Here is a 21,569-nt window from a genome sequence, read left to right on the forward strand (position 1 = left end):
ATTTTTTGTTTTTTATATTTCCTTTGCTTTCTTTGCTGGTTATACTTTTTATACAATGTGGGTGTCAAATTCAACTATAATAGATGTTAGTCGTGACCTATTAACTGGGCTATCGATATTCCATTATTTTCGATATTCATAGTCAAATCGATTCAAGGAAAAATCAGCGAAAAAAGGAGTGTTGGAAGGCGACATGTTTCCTGGCTTAAAAAATTGAGGGATTGGTTTGACTGCAGCAGCAAAGACTTGTTCGGAGCGGCAGTGAATAAGATCCGGACTGCTGTGCTGATAGTGAACCTCCGATAGAAGACACACTAGAAGAAGAAGAAGAGTCAAATCGAATATTACTTTCTACTGGATAGAAACACTCTAAACTCTCCGAATAAATCATATAATATGAAACATGTTCCTACAAATAATTCACTGAGCTGAAAAGTGGTCTCAACTCCACGATTACAAGGAACTCTATTCCAATATCCATTAGAATTCAGTTAAAGTATTGCTCTTGACCGTCAGTGAACTATTCACATTCGGACCATATATTGTAACCTGGATTTGCACAACAATGTACATTCTACATCGTACATGTTCAGACAGAATGCTGAGTACCCAATACAACTATTTACCCTTTTACTGAAGTTTACCAACCACTTTGACTCTGATTGTGTTGTCTTCGATGGATCAAGGAACAATGTTCGTGCTCTTCCTATGGCCAGTTTCACACGGCAGAGACCTCGCTCCTGGAATATCATATTACGGAAGATCATATTTCATATTTTGCAGCTCTCCTGTACTTTCACATGGGGATCTTACGAATAAGCCGACAGATCCAACAACTATGCCGACGTTTGCTCAAACCTATGACTCATCACTTTTTCTCAAAGTCTAACTTCCTTAAAAATATAGATAGAAGATTTCTGATTTCGGATTTGGATTCAGCGACCTCAAATTCTTTAAAGCGTAAGTCCCATTTTCAAAAATACCCGAAAACAAGGAGTTATAGCTGTTTTTAATATAGCTTTCCATTATCATATGATTATATAGTACATACTAAGATAATAATACTCCTGCCTCACAAAGGACAGGCAAAGGTTTTAAGAAGTTTTTGAACACCTGAGAAGTTTATACATAAACATTTTTAATTTTTAAAAATTCTAGTTTCCCAAAAAAATATTGAACTATGAAAAGATGAATCCAAATATGAAATCATAAATCATCTCCACTCATCACCCAATAAAATAGGAGGAAAAGGAATGTTGTACAGTAAAATTCACTGAATTTCAATTGTCATTCAACAATCCAATTTATCAGGTTCAAATCGTTGAATATCACTTTAAATTCCCAGCAATTATTGACTATTTCTTTTTACAATCAGAAAAATCTATTATGAACATACAGTATAAACATTGTGCTGATCTGAATCGATCTATGGTAATAATAGGAATTGAGAGTATAGAAAATGTCATGGCATTCCAAGTAGTGATGTCTGTGTATTAGAACTGCTGAGTTGATAATGCATACTGAAAAAAAGTCATGAATAGCTCAGACCAGCCTGGCGACTTTGATGCTTTTGAAACCAGAATCTTGTTTTATTTTTATTAAAGAATGATACGGAATGAAAACCATGTATCATAGTACAAAGCTTTGTATCATGAGTAAGATTGACAATCATGGCTTGTCGATTTTAGTTGCTGACCTAAATCCTCATTCCTCAGTCGTAGAACTATGGACCAAGCGCGAGCATTTGCCTTTTATGTCATATACCGTCGACACAAACTTATGAAATTTATGAAAAGCTTGATAGCTTGAATAGTGATCTGATATTTGTTACACGTTTTTATTCTAAGACATAATATGTCTTAGACTAATTTTTAATGTTTCTTCAATCGGCAGGAAAACTTTGGTTTTTCAAAGTTATCTTACTCCCTTATTTTGGGGTATTTTCAGAAATCAAGATAAATAACCTACCAAATTTCCTACACGAATACAGTGTAAGTTGTATTATAATAGCTAGAGTACTTACGTACTGTATAGTACAGTACCTGTTCGTTTTTACCGTATAATTATATGATAATAGAAAGCTTTATTAAAAACAGCCATAACTTCCTTGTTTTCGGATATTTTCGAAAACGGGACTTACGCTTTAAAGAATTTGGGGTCGCTGAATCCAAATCCGAAATCAGAAATCTTCTATCTATATTTTTAAGGAAGTTAGACTTTGAGAAAAAAGTGATGAGTCATACTTTGTGGAAACGTCGGCACAGTTGTTAGATCTTGCCTCTGCTTGCCTCGAGGGGAAAAGACGTGACAAAACGAGGTTCCTGGATAGGAGTCACCATGTGAAAGACACGATTTGACTCAATGTACTTCGACAAAAAAACGAGAACACTGTTCAGTGTTCAAGTTGCACGTCTCCTATCGTGTGAAAGAGGCCGTATACATCCAAGAATCCAAGCAAAAAAGTACATTGGGTACCTTAAATGTTCACTCCATACTATCCTCCCCATATCATCATGTCTTCCTTTTTGCTATGAGTGTTGTGATTTCTTGTTATTGTTCAATCTTTTCACACTCCACATCACTTCACTTTCTTTCAGCATTCCTCTTTCAAATATTTTTTATGTTTTTCTCAACTCCAAATTACCCTCTTCACGTCATTATTTCCCTTCCTCTATGAGTATTGTGATTTCTCCTTCTTGTTCACTCACTCCACACGCCACACCAATCCTCTCTCTTTCAACTTTCATTTCCCATCTTTGTTTTCTCTTCTCCTCAACTCCTCTCCGTTTCATCATTTTCTTGTTTCCGCTATGAGATTATTTTTCTACTTCTTGTTCACTGTTTCAAAAATTGATGTCAATCTTTGCTATTATTATAGAGAAACAATAGCGTAAGTAGATATCCCATGGTATAGTGCGTTTATGTCGCAACTTTTACTGTTATCTCAAGCCGATTACTGTCGATTATTGTCGATTTTTACAGTTTTGACCGGGTAAGAGTGTATGAACGGAACAATATGAGAGACTACCAGCGTCATAAAGGTTCCAGGAAAGAACTACGTGGACTATCAGCTTGAGATACCAGTAAAAGTTGCGACATAAACGCCCTACACCATGGGATATCTTCTTACGGTATTGTTTCTCTATGCTATAATCCTCTCCCTAGATTCTTCTCATCATTTAGATTTTGTGATTCTTCAAATCAGTTGACAACTTCATCAATTCGTTCTCAGCTGAGCTTTATCCTCTTCTCTTTCACTTTTCATATCACCTCACTTGTCTCACCTTGAATTATCCAATTTCTCTCACTCCCTCCATATGCTTGTCTCCTTGTATTTGTGCATCCTCAAATCAGTTGACATATCTATCAATTATTTTTCTCCTGAACTTTATCCTTCTTGTTTTCAATCTTCGAATCACCCTTCTTGTCACATCTTACATTGTCAGATTCCGCTCACTATCCTTCTCTAATGAATAAACAAATAAGATAAGCTGCAAGTCTCACACAGAAATTGAACAACGTTCAATTGAAAATAAGTCTAAAAGTTGGGGAAACGAGATTGTGGGAGAGAGAGGGAGTGATAGATAGTGTGACAGAGTGTGTGTGAGAGACATATAGAGAGTGGAAGAGAGTGGGATTAGATTAGATTTCGTCATTTATTTATGTTACAATATTTACTGGCTTATACACGGATTTACATTAAATGAGGGTAATGCTAATATATTCAACGAATTATTCAAAGTATGAAAAAATATTCAATGAGAATAAAGATTAAATGCAATTAGAATAACAATGATATAAAATTGTAATGTAACTTCATAAATCGGCGGTGTTTCAACAAATAATTGTCGATTCTCTAAGAAGGATATAAAATAATATCCTATAAATATAAAATAATATGAGAGATTGATTGATTAATGATCAATTGCCTCTATTAGAGTGGAGTTCTGACTCCTGGTCCTCTCTGCCACACAAACCTGAGAGAGTGAGAGAGAGTGAGAAAGAAAAAGTGAGAGAGAGAAAGTATGAGGGAGAGCAAGAGAAAGATTAGATTGAATTTCTTTATTTTTATGTATGACCCTTTTTAGGTAATGCTAATTATTCAGCGAATTATACAAAGTACAACAAATTAATCAATGAGAATAAAGATTGAATGCAATTAGAATAACAATAATATAAAATTGTAATGTAACTTCATAAATCGGCGGTGTTTCAACAAATAATTGTCGATTCTCTAAAAAGGATATGAAATGAAATTTGAAATATAAATGAAATAAATACATTATAAATGAAATTTTTTAGTGAAATTTGACAATATCTTTGTTCTCTTATTATGATATAAAATGATATCCTCCCCATCAACATACGACCGGGTTGTAATGGATAGAGCTGTTGGGAATATTATAACATTTGAATATGTTATTTGAATCTAGAATTTAGGGATGAATGAATAAGATGAATGATATCAGATTGAGTAATAGGGAGTACAATATTGCATTAATAATTCGAAATAGATAAATGAAACAAATGTTATGAGGTGGGATTCAATTAAGAGTTTAGAAATTAATTGAGTAATAATGACGATATACAATACTGAGGAACAGAAAATGAACGGAGATGGAGAGTTACAGGAAATAAATTTATTTATTTATTTATCTATATTTTCACAAAGAAGCACTGATTGGGAGAGAAAAACTAAGGATACTTCTTGTACTATTTCTTTCCCAAATTTAGATAACACTTTAAAAGTCCAAAATAGGGTTATGATTTCACTTTACTAAAATTTAGTCAAAAAAATTTCTCAAAAAATAGAAAACTAAGATTTTTAAATTTTGACTGTTGAAAACAGAATAAAAAACAAAAATATCACACTCAAATCACCATTAATTGGAAAATTTTTTGAGTTATTTTACAAAATTTAGAGCCAGAAAAAACACTACTCACTATTCAGCACAGTTGATTGTGATAATGGAGAGAGAGTGTGAGGAACAGAGAGGGATAGTGAGAGAGGAGAGTAGGAGGAAGAGCAAGAGATGAATAGAGGGAGTGGAAGTGAGTGAGTGAATGAGTGAGTAAGAAACAGGAAAATACAGAAGAATTGACGAGGAATAAAATAGAACAAGAAAGGGTTGAACAAGCAGAATAAGAATCTAGGAAATGGAGTGGTAGTGTACATCAAAAGGAATCACACCACTACATCAATACCACAAGAACTCCCCCCACCACCACTGCTACCAACAATACATCTCCAGTGTACAACAGGCCGTACTTCAACAAAAGAGTTCTAGTGTGAATCAGGCCTTATTCGTTGTTTGATGATGAGGGAGGGGTAATGCATAGAAGTGTGCCAGTGTAAGTCCACCCTTCTCACTTTTGTTTTTTAAACCAGGATTGACATCAGTCAACCCTTTGTTTGTATTTATCAAGTAGTGTGAGGCAAATAATCGAATAGCGTGGATTATTCTTGGTACTAATGACGTTGTGATCGTATTGTGATGATTTGTGGATGAATGGGGTGTGTTGTATGCTTATATATACCTATAGACACCCTATTTATTGGTAGTATATTCATTATTATTGGTGAAATATATGGGGTGTGTAATGTAGGCCTATACATACTGTGCTTCTCTATCATGAATCTACTATACCTATAGATATTGTATTGTTTGTAATAGTAGAATAATTTGATTGTTCATTTTTTTTGTGAAACTACCCACAGCATGTTCTGTTGTCGCAAGTTGCGACATGAGGCTGAATTTTGGGGGGGATTTTTGGAAAAAACTAGGAAAAAAAGGGGGATTTTTCAATATACAGTTTTTAAGTACCTAAGTGGAAACCAAATTTTGAGAATTGGGGGGGGGGGGGAGTTTTGCGACATGGACCATTGGGGGGATGGGCACCCCTGGATACTTGGAAAGACCGGTTTCGGTTATTACACCATTGTCAATCTCTGATAAACTCAGTCGATCTTGTCACGTGGTATTTTAGCACCACAAAATATTTTTGAAATGAACTATTGAACTTTAATAGAATTATAAAATGGAGAAGAAAGATAACCTAGTCAAAGAACCACTCAAGTAAAATCGAATGTTGTTAGTGATAAAAGAGTAATCGTATTATCTAAAATGATAAGAAAAAACATGCATAATTGTGATTCAACAATAATGAGGATCCATTGGCAGAATTAAAAATTATAAAGCGGCTTATTTATTATTGGCAGATCATAAAAAATAAAAGTTTGCATGTACATTTGAGGTTAGAATTATTGTTTACACTTTTAAATGAATCAATCGATCTAGAATAAATCGATAGTTATTGAATCAATACCTATCAAATCAGCTGATTGTCGATCAACCAGTACAAGTTGAATTATAAAGTTACTCACAAAAGATGTATGATATATACTGAGGAAGATTCATGTAAAATAATAGGGACAACTATTATTGCTGCATAAATATTTATTACAATCTAAAAAAGTACAAAAAAAGAGTATACAAAACTCGTATAAAAATTAAAATATGTTACATGATAGCATCGTATATCGCGATTTATTTATCAGAATAGTTTTAGACAATCACTCCATATATTTATATAAAAACTTTCTAAAATTTTTCTTAAAACCATCTTCTTCTGGCTTGTGATCTCGTTCTGAAGGATGCACATGGAAATTAGGGTTCTTCTTCCTTTAAATTTTAAAATTATCAAGCCAATCCCTTTTTGAATGTGAACTATTGTAATTAATGTTATTTATCTGTGAACTCAGTGTTGTTGAAGAGTTCGTAATTGTAATCAATTCCCATAATATATCTGTAATACGGAAAGAAAACTATGAGAAATTGGACCCGCACGCGCGAGCCCAGACGAGACGAAAAGACCTGCATAATTAATATTGGAAATAATTAATTCATTCTACGAGACCGTCAAGAACATCATTAATGGAGTGTGGATCAAACGAGCTCTTTTATAAAGGCTTTTTATTAGAGTGGGGAATTAGTCAAAGTGCTATATAAATTAATTTAAGTCAAGAAAAATTCGCAACGTGTTGAGTATTATGAGTATTATCATATAGTTTACAAGAACGTTTCATGAATTTATTTGATATATGTAGGAAGCTTACTTCCATGCACGGCACGGACTCATTAGAAACCCTGAGATTATTTTTTAAATATTAATTTGATAATTATATTCGCTAATGATCAAAGCATGTCCTATTAAATCTGCAGACCGAAACAGGTTTTAATTGTAGAATTCGGAATTGACTTGAAGTCCATATTAGTATTAAATACAAATTTATAAATTTTAAACAGCGAATGCTAGTAAACCCTGTGATAAGTGTTTAAACTATGAAGATTTATATACATGAAAATTATAGATATAAAAATACTTTATATATATGTTTTATGGGAATTATTTTGTGTTTTATGTCAGCATACAAAATCATAGAAGTTTATTTATCCTAATTCATCTCGTGATATACAGTTTGAGCTGTCTTAGTACCAAGAAAAATATTCATTTATTTATATATTTATGTATTTATTTATTTATTATTTATTTATTTATTTATTTATTTATTTATTTTATTTATTTAATTATGTATTTATTATTTATTTTTATATTTATTATTTATTATTTATTTATTTATTTATATTTATTTATTTATTTATTTATTTATTTATTTATGTATTTATTTATTTTATTTATTTAGTATTATTTATTTATTATTTATTTATTTATTTATTTATTATTTATTTATTTATATTTATTTATTTATCTATTTATTTATTTATTTATTATTATTTATTTATTTATTATTCATTATTTATATTAGAACAATCACAAACACGATATTTGGAAAGAGAAACAGGCAATGCCAAAACTTCTTCAATTCCTTGATTTTGGCACATAAATAGTCCAAAGTGAGGTAAGTTTAAAAGTTCTGTTTTACCAAAGATTAACAATTCACCACAATATCAACTTCTCAACTACACAAAAAGTAGTAAAGTCTTATTAATATAGTAATGTGTAATGACGAGTGCCACATTGCTTTTCGAAAGACTTGATTATATTGAGAAATAGAAGATGAATTTTATAGACAGGGTGGTTCGTGTGTGAGAGAATGAGAAGGGAAGAGATCAAGTCATAAATATCTAAAAACTTGATCAATATTATAATGATTCATAACCTTTCGAAGACTTCACGAGATTCCATGTATTATCAGTTGAATTTATTCATTTATAATGAGTCATTAGTATTGAAGATAATGGTTTGCGTGTGGGAGAATGAGAAGAAATGAGATCAAGTCAACAATATCTAAAAACTTAATATTATAATGATTCTAAACCTTTTGAAGACTTAATTTATTATCAGTTGAATTTATTCATTTATAATGAGTCATTAGTATTCAAGATAATGAATTAATAATAATTGATGTCAAATATTCAAGTTGCTATATTCATTTATTCATTAACAGTTTTCTGTGGGAACATAGTTTGAAAGAATAATGCCAATGTATATCAGGCATGAAGTGGAAAATATAGAACAGGTATAAAAATTTCAATCAATCAACCCTTTACTTGGACTACAAACATTACTCGCAGACCCCATTGGTCTGATAGCATTGGGTATACAAACTGTGATGATGACAGTAACCTCTCCCTGTAAGAGAGGGCCGGCTACGCCCTAACTCCACCCTCCTAGGTAAAAATAAAGGCAGCTATTCTATTCTATTCTATAAGAGTCAAGGGCGTTTCCCACATGTCTAGACTTGTAATTTGGAAGATTAACGCTTTATGATCTTTTTATGACTTCTCCCATCAAAATTCGAAAATATCTTCACATGTCAGATCTTAATCAATAAGGACTGCGATATACTAAGAAGATACCATCCATACTTTTACTAGTCTTTTTTAATCATATTTTATTAGTGTACTATTACATCGTTCCATGTTACTTGTTATTAGTTTATAAGTTAATATCTCAAAATTATAGCAATTTGAAGCAAAAGTTTTATAAAGTGACGCAATCATCGATAACAAACTTATAAAACCAGCGTTACTATTAAATTTTTGTTATAATACGGTTGTTATGGCAAAGAATGAAAATCATATTATCATATTATTATTTTGACTATGGAAGAAAATATTAAATCATCTTCTTCAAGTTTAATTCAATATGAATTAGTCATCATGGAGAATCTAACTGAACAATCGGCTACTCAAGTAGGGTAATATTAATTGACCGAGCGAAGTGAGGTCTAAGATTCAAGTCGACGGTTTGGCATTTCTCCTAATGTTTAAATGTTTATATGTTCATATGTTGCGCATTTTCAGCGAACGCGGTAATAGATATACATGAAATTTAACAGGTATGTTCCTTTTTCAATTGCGCGTCGACGTATATACAATGTTTTTTGAAATTTTGCATTTCAAGGATAATATGAAAGGAAAAAGGAGACTCCTTCATACGCCAATATTAGAGTAAACATCAGTCTATAGAATAATTATTCATCATAAATTAGCTGGCAAGTGATTACACAGATGTGTGGAGAAGCCAGTCTATTGCTGTATTTCCATAAGGTCTATAGTTTCAAGCAGGTACTTGTGGATGAGAATACTGCGTGAGGTCTACTGTTCACAGAACTACTAATAATGTATTTTTATCATTTCATGCAGTCAGCAGACACATGAACTCGAATTAGACTAAATTAATCACTCTTTTTATACCATTAATTATATAATGTAGTTCTTGATTTTTTTTCCAGTACAGCTCTATATTATTGTGTTTAGCGTAGTTTTAATACGGTCAGCTCTATTTCTCATTCAGCATTAGATGAATCACCATCATTCTCCTGTTGAGCTCCCTTAATATGAACATTTTTATTCCATTCTTCCACATTCTGAGTAGTTTTGAAGCGTAGTTTTCATAGTTATCCATAATGGTTCTGTAACATGTGTCTCTATTCAATAATCTTCATTATGTGTTTGCTGTTCGAATCATTTTGCTCCGTTTTGAGGCACTAACTGGGGAGGGGCCTGTCTAGACCAATAGCAAGCGTTCACCTTGATAGGTCAATGCTTCCACCAATAGCAGTGCTCCTTAGTATGAATACTCCTCCTTTTTTTCCAGTTTTAGTTCACCAGAAATTGAAGTGATATAACAACCGAAACAGTTTCTTCTTTATAAACAAATCTAAGCTATGCTTTGATAACATCTAGTCATTTTATTTAGTTATTTAACTCTATTCCAGAGTACTGTGGTCTCCTGTAATTATACATTCACACAATATAATCAATTATGATTTTGTATTCTCCAATATAATATCTCACTCAAATATTATTTCCCCCTGCCTATTTCCGGAATTTCCTCCCTGAATTCCAAGCATTCAATCCCTGTATTCCTCCCTGATTCCACGTCACTCAAATACCAGTTATTACAATTATTACACCCTTCCCCACCACTCTCTACCACCTAGCCACTAATTATTATTATCAACATACGCACACAATAATATATAAATTAAGTAATTACATGCAATACAAAATGGCCAGTTGATTGCAATCGGAGAGCAGTAAACACACGCGAGACCAATATATTCCACACGGGCAGGAACCGTTAATCTTTTAATTAATCCGGGATCTGAACTTCAATTTGGTTTCGATCCAATCAAAATCGGCCAACTGTAATCGTTATTATTGGCTTTAAATTGGAATTGGAACAGTTTGATGGTGGGCTCTACAGCTAATATAAATACAACAAGGAACACCTTCTGTGTGACTATTTATTCATACAATACATTATTCTTATAATATTATATACTAGCCGTCAGGCTCGCTTCGCTTGGCATATCCGTCTAGCTGGGGGCTCCGCCCCCTGGACCCCCGACTGGATCGTCCAAGAATGAGATTAGCAGGCTCGCTTCGCTCGCCTGCATTTCTATCGTGTTAGGACAATCCAGTCGGGGGTCCAGACTAAACGTCTGGGTAAACGGATATGGGGAGCGAAGCAAGCCTAACTGCTAGTAATATAATATTCCCAGGATTGAAGTAGCAGTGCCCAATCAATTTTTCTGCGATAAATGCATTTGAATCTTCAACTTGGTGCCAACCTAACAAAGTCAACTCAACTTAATGCCAACCTGACAAAATTATTAATTTAGTTGCCAGTAAACAACTGTTTCGAAGAGGTACTCTATCTAGATTATAGTTCTATAGTAACATAATTATGATATGGAAATTTCAATTATAATTAAGAGAATGGGAGAAGAGAATATACATGCTAAAAGACGAACTTAAAACCCTTAAAAACAACCCTTAGAGTTGAAATATTGCCAAAAGATTTCTTAGTGCGCCTCTAAAGGGCCAACTCAACATACCTACCAAATTCGAACGTTTTTGGTCCGGTAGATTTTTAGTTATGCGAGTGAGTGAGTGAGTGAGTGAGTGAGTGAGTTAGTCAGTCAGTCAGTCAGTCAGTCAGTCAGTCATCAGTCAGTCAGTCAGTCAGTCAGTGAGTGCCATTTCGCTTTTATATATATAGATTCATGTAACTCTCTATAATTATAATAATTACACCGTGATTCAAAAAGAAATAAACGGAGAGTAAAGCACTATCTGTCATCGATTTGAGGAAGCTCTGAAGTTTTTTTAGTTTCTTATTTAGTCGCATTGGCACTGATCTGTCCGTGCCTATTTGAATGAAAACTATCCGAGGCAATGGATCGGCTGCTAAGCAGCTTGAGACAGAGCACTTCATCAATGGCCTCCAAGAAGCCCTGAGCTCACCCCCTCTGATTTTTTTCTGTGGGGGTACGTAAAGTGTATCGACCTCCTCTACCAGTTAACATTCAGGAAACTCAAACAAGAAATAGCAGCTGCTATACAAACTGTTACGCCCGATATGCTACTGAGGGTGTGCAACGAGTTCGAGTATCATATTGATATCACTCGAGTGTCCGGAGGGAGTCACATTGAACATTTGTGAACTTGTTTTCTAGTGGGGAAAAACCTGATCTAATACTCTTCATTCTGATTTACAACCCAAATTCCTATTATGTTTCCTTGATTAAATACAGATTTTCAAAGTTGTGGTATTCTTTTTGAATCACGCTGTATATTAATGATATCGAGCGGACCTGGCTGGCTCAGGTCTGGAGTCAGAGTTTTCAGGTCACATCTGATCAATTTCGAGGACTCATACATGAACTAACGACTGCTTTTTAGGCAGCCGGGACCTACGACTTAACGTTTCCATCCGAAACACGGATATACATAATACCATAGAGAAACAATAGCATAAGTAGATATCCCATGGTATAGGGCGTTTATGTCGCAACTTTTACTGTTATCTCAAGCTGATAGTCCACGTAGTTCTTTCCCGTGAAGCTGTATGACGCTGGTAGTCTCTCATATTGTGCCGTTCATACACTCTTACCCGGTCAACAGTAAAAATCGACAACAATCGACGGTAATCGGCTTGAGATAACAGTAAAAGTTGCGATATGAACGCCCTATACCATGGGATATCTACTTATGCTATTGTTTCTCTATGATAATACTTGAGTTATACATAATGTATAAATGTATGATACTCTGTATGATATAAATTATAAGGAATACGTGATGGATTATGAATTATAATTTCCATCATGATCTGTATTCTAAAATCATATAAAACCTATTATACATTTATGATACTCTCTGCCGGTTGCACAAAAGCCGGTTAAATTTTAATCGTGATTGATTACACGAACCAATCAGAGAATTTCTTCTCATCAAAAAGGCCTTCTCTGATTGGTTCTCGTGGAATAATTCATGGATAAATTCAACCGGTTTTTGTGCAACCGGGCTTAGTATGATATAAAAGATATATATAAGGATATATATAAAGATATATAAGGAATATTAAGGAATTTTAATTTGTGAAAAGGGGCTGTAGAGTGTAACTTAGCTTTTTGTGACTTTCATTTCCATGTGAATTTGATGAGATACATCATAGAGTGTATTTATTTATTTTACTTTTAAGAAGTTAGAACTAAAGTCTTTTAGATATAATTTTGTTCTAGTATTGACATGTCACCAGTCAAATGAGTGTTACTCAAAAATTGATGTAATGTGACGATGAATAAATGAATGAATGAATGACTACCTGATGAATTATGAATTATAATTTTCATTACGAACTGTAATTATGCAACCCTCAAACTGCAATAGTTATACTTCTATACTTTTATTATTATCATAATTTGAAACATCTATGGAACTCTGAATGTTATATATACGGAATACCTGGTGGATTCTGTTCTGTAATTTCCATCATTAGCAATAATCTCCAAGCGATATCCATTGATATATTGACAGAAACATATAGCTGAGTGTGCAAATATTCCGTTTAGATTTGGGTGTAATCAAAAATTACTGGTACAAAATTAGGATTTGAGTGGAATAATTATTGGTTAGGCGTTCAAAATTTCACACTACGTGATCAAAGAGAGAGTGATTATGATTATGATGATAATGATGATGATTATGTTGATGATTATATCGATGACGATGATTGCGATGCATTGGATAGTATTATATAGGTGGTTAGAAAAATGTGTTCAGTGAGGTGCACGTTATAATGGCAATGGAGACAAATAGGACAACAGCGTTGCCGATTCTCTGCCTTGCCACTGCTTTCTATAGAGGTTGTCTCTGGTTTCTATAACTATGTGATATAAACTGTTCATTCTTGTTAAGAATAATCAATTATTTATATTATTTTCCAAGGGAATATAGTTTTCAATTATTCAATAATAATCAATAGATTAAATATTTTGTCAATTAATTTTGTGGAAACGTTGCGGATCTAGGGGAGGATAGCACTATCTAGCCTACTTTGTCGAATCATAGATGAGGATAGTAACACCTATTTTGATCATATGCTGCCATTATAATAAGGACCTCACCATAAGTCAATGGTTATTGATTGAACATTTTCTGATTCAATGTGTTAGGTTGAAGAAACAGAGAGTGAGAGGAACTGAGTCAATGAGAGCAATAGAGAGAGAAAGTGTTTGGAAAAGATTGGTTTTTTCAACAAAAAGCAAATCACGATGTAAATGCCTGGCTTCAATCAATGAAACTATGCAGATTATACAGATGACAAAAGTGAATGAGAGAAATCAGGTAGAGAATAGTTATTTGTATATCAAGAGTGAAAAGTACGACTTTTTCTCCCTGTGGGGAAAAGTTTGAAGCCCGAGGCGAAGCCGAGGGCAACAATTTTCCTGAGGGGGAAGTATTTTTCGCTCGTGATGTACACAACATTTTTCCTCCATCTACATTTTTTTATAGAAACTGCAAATAAAATCATTTTAAAAACTTACCTATTGGTGACAATGTTTCCTAACAACATAACCTAAAATCTAAAACCTAAAAACCGGTCGGCTGATGGCACTGCCGACTGCACTATCTATCGGCAAAAGTTGTAACAATTATATCAGCTGAGCGGCTACCAAAAATGGCTGACTCCAGATCACGCGTTTCAGATTTGAATTGCAGATCAAAAATATTTGTTCGCTGGTATTTTGAATAGAATAAAATATTTTTAAAATTGTTTTAATTTTTATCATCTACAAAATAAGAATATAATATCATACAAACATATATTTCATGAGTTGTTCAAATTTCTTGTTGTGGTATTGAATTCAGTTGAATCAATGACAGACACCTCTATTACGCTTTCTCATCTGAGCTTAGACCTTCTAACCTATTACAATGTGAGTTTTTGAATTAGAGATGCTTCCTATGTTATTTAAATGGAGTCACTTCTACTCCCTAGGGAGTTTTTCAGTTTTTTACTACCGAGAGCGAAAAAGTGGCACTTTAGTATTATGTTTCAGGGAGTAGAGTAAGTACTTTAGACAGTAGCTGGAGGAAAAGATTATATTGGACTGGATTTTAGTTCTTTATCCCTGTATGTTACAATGTATACTGACTTAAACATTAATCTTCATCAAATAACAGTATCTCTCACATTATTTGATAAATTTTCTCAAGTATGAAAAACTATCAATCAGAATGAACATTGGATTCAATTTTAATCACGATAATATGATTATTATTGTGATGTAACTACATTAATCAGCGATGTTTCAACAAATAATAGTCGACTTTCTGAAAAGGATTGGAAAAATATCCTTCTCATTAACACACGACCAGGAATGAGTGATAGGGAGAGCAAGTGTGAGTGAGAAATGGTGTTGGAGGGAGAGAGAGTGTGAGAGGGAGAGAATAATAAAGAGTGAATGAGAGAGATAAAATGTAGAGAAAAGACATGAGAGAGGGGAGAGACATAGATTCTGACGAAGAGGACAACGTACATAGGATGACAACGCGTTGAGCCAGTGAATTGAATTGAAGTGGAAGTGACAATCGAAATTGCTGAAAACCGTTGGTGTGCGTGTGTGAGTGACGGTGTTAGTTCACCATTTCTCCGCATCATTCAAATTTGGCGCTTTCAATTAAGTGTCACGGGGAGATCGGAGGCCATCAAATTGAATTAAATTTCTCGTAAATGATGGCGTGGCAACGTGTAGCCTTTCATCGGCTACGATTGCTACAATTTCATTGAGAGAGCTAGTTGACCTGGGTGATGATTGTCAATATCAATCACTGTATGTGGCCATATCAGTTTGTGATCTATTGATATTTGGTTCGGCTACTGATTCTCGATATAGGACACCATTTTAATTTCTTATTTATTCCATCTTATTTCTTATTTATTTTAATGTCTTATCATTTCCATCTAACATGCAGATGGAAATAATTACTGGGCTGACAAATAATTTTTGTATGGTAGCGCTCATCGAATTTCCATCTAGCTGTTTACCCTGTTGTCAATATTTCCAGTAGCAGAAGTCTTCGGGGTGATTCACAGCATTTAATTGGAATTTTTGTTTAATAATAAATACTATGCAGTCAAATATTGTTGTTTCAAACAATAGCGTGTTAATACATCGCAGCTCAGAATTGATCAAGGAGCCATCATCTTTAAAACGTGGGTTTCGGTTTTTTAATGTGACAATAATTAATATTGTGTATTATTCAAAGTTCATACTTTATAAACAATAAATTGATGATAGCTGAAATAGACCAAAATCGAAAGCTATGATTGCTAGGGTACAATGAACAGTATTCAACCTTTTCATGAACTTTTTTCTAGCCAATCCAGTAACTGGAGGTAGCATTAAAGTAACAAGAAGTATTAGAAACTAATAGAAACTGAGTAATTTGAAATCTAAGTATCTAGTAACTATAGTGAGGTCCACGTTATAATGGAACTGAATAAAATCGCTGTCGATCCCCTGTCTTGTCAATGCATTCTTGACGGTAACTGATACAGGTCTATTGAAGTAATATCAATTATTGTTCATTCTCGTTTGAAATAATCAATTATATTTCATAGAAGAAGCAAGAAGAAGCAATATTTTATAATAGAAGCAAGAAAATATATTTTTCAATATTTTCATAATGGATTTCCATAACTGAGATGAAATATTTTGTTAATTAATTATCAAATCTACATTGTCAAAAGACGATCTGGCAACAGAGGGAAGTGAGAAAGAGATAGCACTATCTGCTTTGTTGAATAATAGACAAGGATAGCAATACCATTGCTACACTGCCATTATAAAGTGGATCTCACTATAGAGTAATATGAACAATTTTCAACCTCCTTATGAACTTTTCTTCTAGTCAATCCAGTAACTGGAAGTAACATTAAAGTAACGGAAAGTATGTATTTAGGAAACTGAGTAATTCGAAAGCTTAAGTATATATAGTGCATAGAAGTAACTATTAATACGTTGTCCACTAATATCTAGTAATAGAATAGTAATGCAAGTAGCATACTCTCTTCACAGTACATGATTATCATATACATTTTGCACAATGCTTCATTATTTATCATTTTCGTTTATTTAATGAGTAAAATATTCTGGTGGTATGTCACCAATATCTGAGAGAATCTGCGAAAGGTCTCAGATGTTACCAATCTGAGAGTCAAGCCACACGAAGCGTTTTTCCAGGCGTTTTCAGACGAATCGACAAGACAGGAAGCTTTCTAATTGGTTGATAATCAGCTGAATCTCGATCGACAACCAAACCAGTCAATCGGAAATCTGCCTGTCCTGGCGTCACGTCTCAAGACTCCTGAAAAAAACGCTTCGTGTGCCTTGGTCCCGAAGCAAGTAGAACCTGAATGCAGTTGATATCTCAATGACAAACATGAAAATAGCTGATATTTTAATATAAACCCTGAAAAAATCGTTATCTATATCTATAAAAGGCTTAGCCCCGACAGACTGAAATCACACAACAGCCCAAACTACTGAGCCTACAAACTTGAAATTTTGCACAATTGCTTATGATAGCCTCAAAACATCCACTAAGAAAGGATTTTCAGAAATTTGTCCCTCTGAGGGAGCTGGGGCCCCCCAAAAATTTTGTACTTTTTAACCGCTCATTGCACAGCAAAGTCATGAGGAACGTTTTTGTTCAGCTACGAAAAAAAATCAGATCTATGCAGAAAAAATCCGACCAGGAGCAGAGAGAGATCAAGGAGAGGGCATTTTTTGAAAATTTTCATGTAAAATCACACTACAGCTCAAACTAATTGGCCTACAGACTTAAAACTCTGCACAAATATTCTTCAAACATGCTAGACGCATACTAAATAAGAACGGATTTTGAGATATTTTGCCTCTGAGGGTTTCAAAGGATGAAAAAGGATCCTATTTAGTAAGGTTATGAACATGGTAAGGTGAATGCCATATGGAACTGATATAATTGACACATGATATTCTTACATTGTATATATCATGGGCGTACAAGAAAAATGCACTTTTGTGCAATTTTTCCAAACTTTGATTTTTCATCATTTTTAATTAATTCTATAAACTATGAATCATATCTAATCAAATAATCAATTATCAAACTAATGAAGAATATTCCATTTCTTGCAGTATGATATTATTTTGTGAAAAATCACTATAAGGAAATTATGATTGATGTTAGAAATTAGAAATTGATTTCATGAGAAATTCACTTTTGTGGATTTAGTGGATTTTCCTTGTATGCCCACGATATGTTGTAATCATTGGAAAGCTTAAAATAATTTTTTCAATCAGATGATCGAATCCTAATTTTCCGTGAATCGAAAGCGCGAGCATATTGCCACGTGTTTGTTCCATTGTTGTATGCTTGCCCAGTTCGTTTTGCGCCTTCTATCAGCTGTATAATAATTATGGAGTCTCATACATTCCGATTAGAACAGAGCACAGAGATTTTCAGATTATCAAGTTTGAAAATAGATCCTTGCGAAGCACGGGTTCCTGCTAGTTTCAATATAAACCATGAAAACAACTGCTTTTCCAACATGAACCTTCAAAACAGCTGATATTACAAAAAAAACTCTTAAAACGGCTGATATAATAATAAAGAATCCTCAAAACAGCTGATATTCCAATATAAAACCCTGGAGGTGGGTTTTTCTTTGTGCGTAAACGCCGTCGTCGACCAGGGAGAGGATCTCAGATTGGGTAAATTTCATTTTGTCTCAATAATCTGAAAGATTATGTTAAATTATGTTCTAATGGGGGAGATTGAGTTTATTGACCGAGCGAAGTGAGGTCTCAGATTCAAGTCGACGGCTTGGCATTTCTCTTAATGTTTAAATGTTTAAATGTTTGAATGTTTGAATGTTCAAATGTTTATATGTTGCGCATTTACGGCGAAACGCAGTAATAGATTTTCATGAAATTTGACAGGTATGTTCCTTTTTCAATTGCGCGTCGACGTATATACAAGTTTTTTTGGAAATTTTGCATTACAAGGATAATATAAAAGGAAAAAGGAGCCTCCTTCATACGCCAATATTAGAGTAAAAGTCAGACTATAGAATTATTCATCATAAATCAGCTGACAAGTGATTACACAGATGTGTGGAGAAGCCAGTCTATTGCTGTATTTCCATAAGGTCTATAGTTTCAATCAGGCACTTTGTGGATGAGAATACTGCGTGAGGTCTACTTTTCACAGAATTACTAGTACTTTCTTATACTTCTAAATGGCAATATGTTGATGATATTAGAAATGTTAGATTCTTGAATAAAGAACACAAATAATGAAAAGTTATTTGATCAGCTGTTTTAGCACACTTCAAATTTGGACAATATGAATGACAACAATGCTTGTCGTCTTCGACTGCGGAATTTTAGGCACAAACGAGAATGCACCTTTAAAAGCAAATAACTATTTGAAAATGGACCTTTTCAATATTTTCACATTTTCAATATAATCCCCCAAAACAGCTGATATTCCAATGAATAACCCTCAAAACAGCTGATGAAAGAATACTTATATACTACAGCGTATGTTGTAATAGAAAATTGTGTTAATGGAAATAAACATTAAACGGAGAGACAAATATTCGAATAAAGAACCCTTAAAACAGCTGATGAATGTATACTACAGCGTATGTTGTAATAGAAAATTGTGTTAACGGAAATAATCGTCAACTGGAGAGACAAATATTCCAATAAAGAACCCTAAAAACAGCTGATGAATGTATACTACAGCGCAACGTTAGTAGACAAAAGGTTGATCACTCACAGGTGTATGATTCAAAGTGGTGGGGGGAACGCCAGCGTGACGTCACGTGTAGTAAAAATGTTCTAGAGTAACCACTAACCACACTGAGCATACAGTTTATTCACTGTATCTTCAAATATATATCGTCGTATAATCTCCTCAAGATTGACCTAGAACTTTAAAATTCTCCATACTTATAGCGAATGAATCACCGATTCTAATGATGTTGTTAAATATTTCAAGTTCATTCAACTTTTATGAATAAAAAGAAGTTTTTCATGAATCTAAAAACGTGACACGAAAAAGTTAATAAGCTGGAAAAGCGTTAGTAGACAATGTTATACTATTATAATTTCAGATTAACCCTTAAAAAATCTTGATAAACCAATGCATCGCAATAAACCGATAAACCGATCCCGATAAATCCGATGAATTTCATTCATTGTAAATGCACTGAACACATGCTGGTATCGAGCACATGTTCTACGAGAATCAAAATATCTCATCCCCGAAATTCACAAGCTGATGTATAGCCAAACTACAAAATATAAACACGACCTAGAAGATGAAGAAACATTAAGGGTTTGAAAGGGAAGGTTAGGAGGTGGGGTTTATGCTTTTATATGGCAAAATGATTGTATTATTCAAATGTTTTAATAATTATTGTAAAGCAGAAACAGAAAGCTTGCATGTCAGAAAATGTTTGTGTTATATAATTTGACTATACGACACCATATGATTTTCAAGAATGCGATATTCTGCCTACTCTGTACTACAGCCTACGTCACGGCTGCAGTTCCCCCACTCCAATCGCTTTTCAACGAAAATACTATAGATGAGTGACCAACCTTCTGTCTACTAACTTTGACTACAGCGTATGTTGTAATAGAAAATTGTGTTAACGGAAATAAACGTCAACTGGAGAGACAAATATTCGAATAAATAACCCTTAAAACAGCTGTTAAATGTACTTCAATCAATGTTGTAGTAGAAAATTGTGTTAATGGAAATAAACATCAAACGGAGAGACAAATATTCCAATAGAGAACTCTTAAAAGACCTGATTAATGTATACTACAATCAATGTTGTAATTGAAAATTGTGTTAATGAATCAACGTCGACTGGAGAGACACAAATCCCAATAAAGAACCCTTGAAACAGCTGATAAATGTATTCTACAGTCTATGTTGTAATAGAAAATTTCGTGTTAATGGAAATAAGCGTGAACTGGAGGGACGGAGACAGAAGGGTGTCACACATGCAAGGGACAGAGACAGGAAGGGTGACCAAATTCCTGACACATGCGTGTCATAGCGGTTATTATTGGAGGATTAGCATGAAAAATGCCGCAATAGCCGGGGGTGTTCGGATTAATGAGTGGTGAGGGCCGGTTTAATAAGAGGTCGCTAAGCCAGGGGTCCAGCTGCACTTTCCACCCTCCACTAAACCCAAATAATTCGTCTCCCTTCTCACTCACACATCTGTTCTGTCTCTCTTGCTAGCAATTGCTATCGTTCTGTAGTTCAAACTCTTGCGGAGAAATTCTCTCAGCTTCTTTTCTTTCAACATTTACGTCTACATTTAGTAGAGAGTTACTGGGAAGGATATTCTGAGTATTCTTCCCAAAGAATTGATATGTTTGAAGCTCCGCCAATTCTTTCAGATACGAGACAATATTATACTATAGTAATACTAAATTCAATTCTCCTCGTATCATGTACAGTTCAATAATTATCAATATTTCAGTTCATATTACCTGAATTCATCTGAAACTTTGCTTTATTGTGAGCACATATTTATTATACTGTAATCTGCATGAATTGAGCACTCAATCAATCTTATTTCTTCGTCTTGTCTCTTGTTTTAAATTTATCTCTTTTGTTCTGGGATAATCTCTCAAACTGAATTGATTTTCAGTATATTTCATATTCAGACAT

The sequence above is a fragment of the Nilaparvata lugens genome, chromosome 4 (assembly GCF_014356525.2).
Source record: "Nilaparvata lugens isolate BPH chromosome 4, ASM1435652v1, whole genome shotgun sequence".
Classification (NCBI taxonomy): domain Eukaryota; kingdom Metazoa; phylum Arthropoda; class Insecta; order Hemiptera; family Delphacidae; genus Nilaparvata; species Nilaparvata lugens.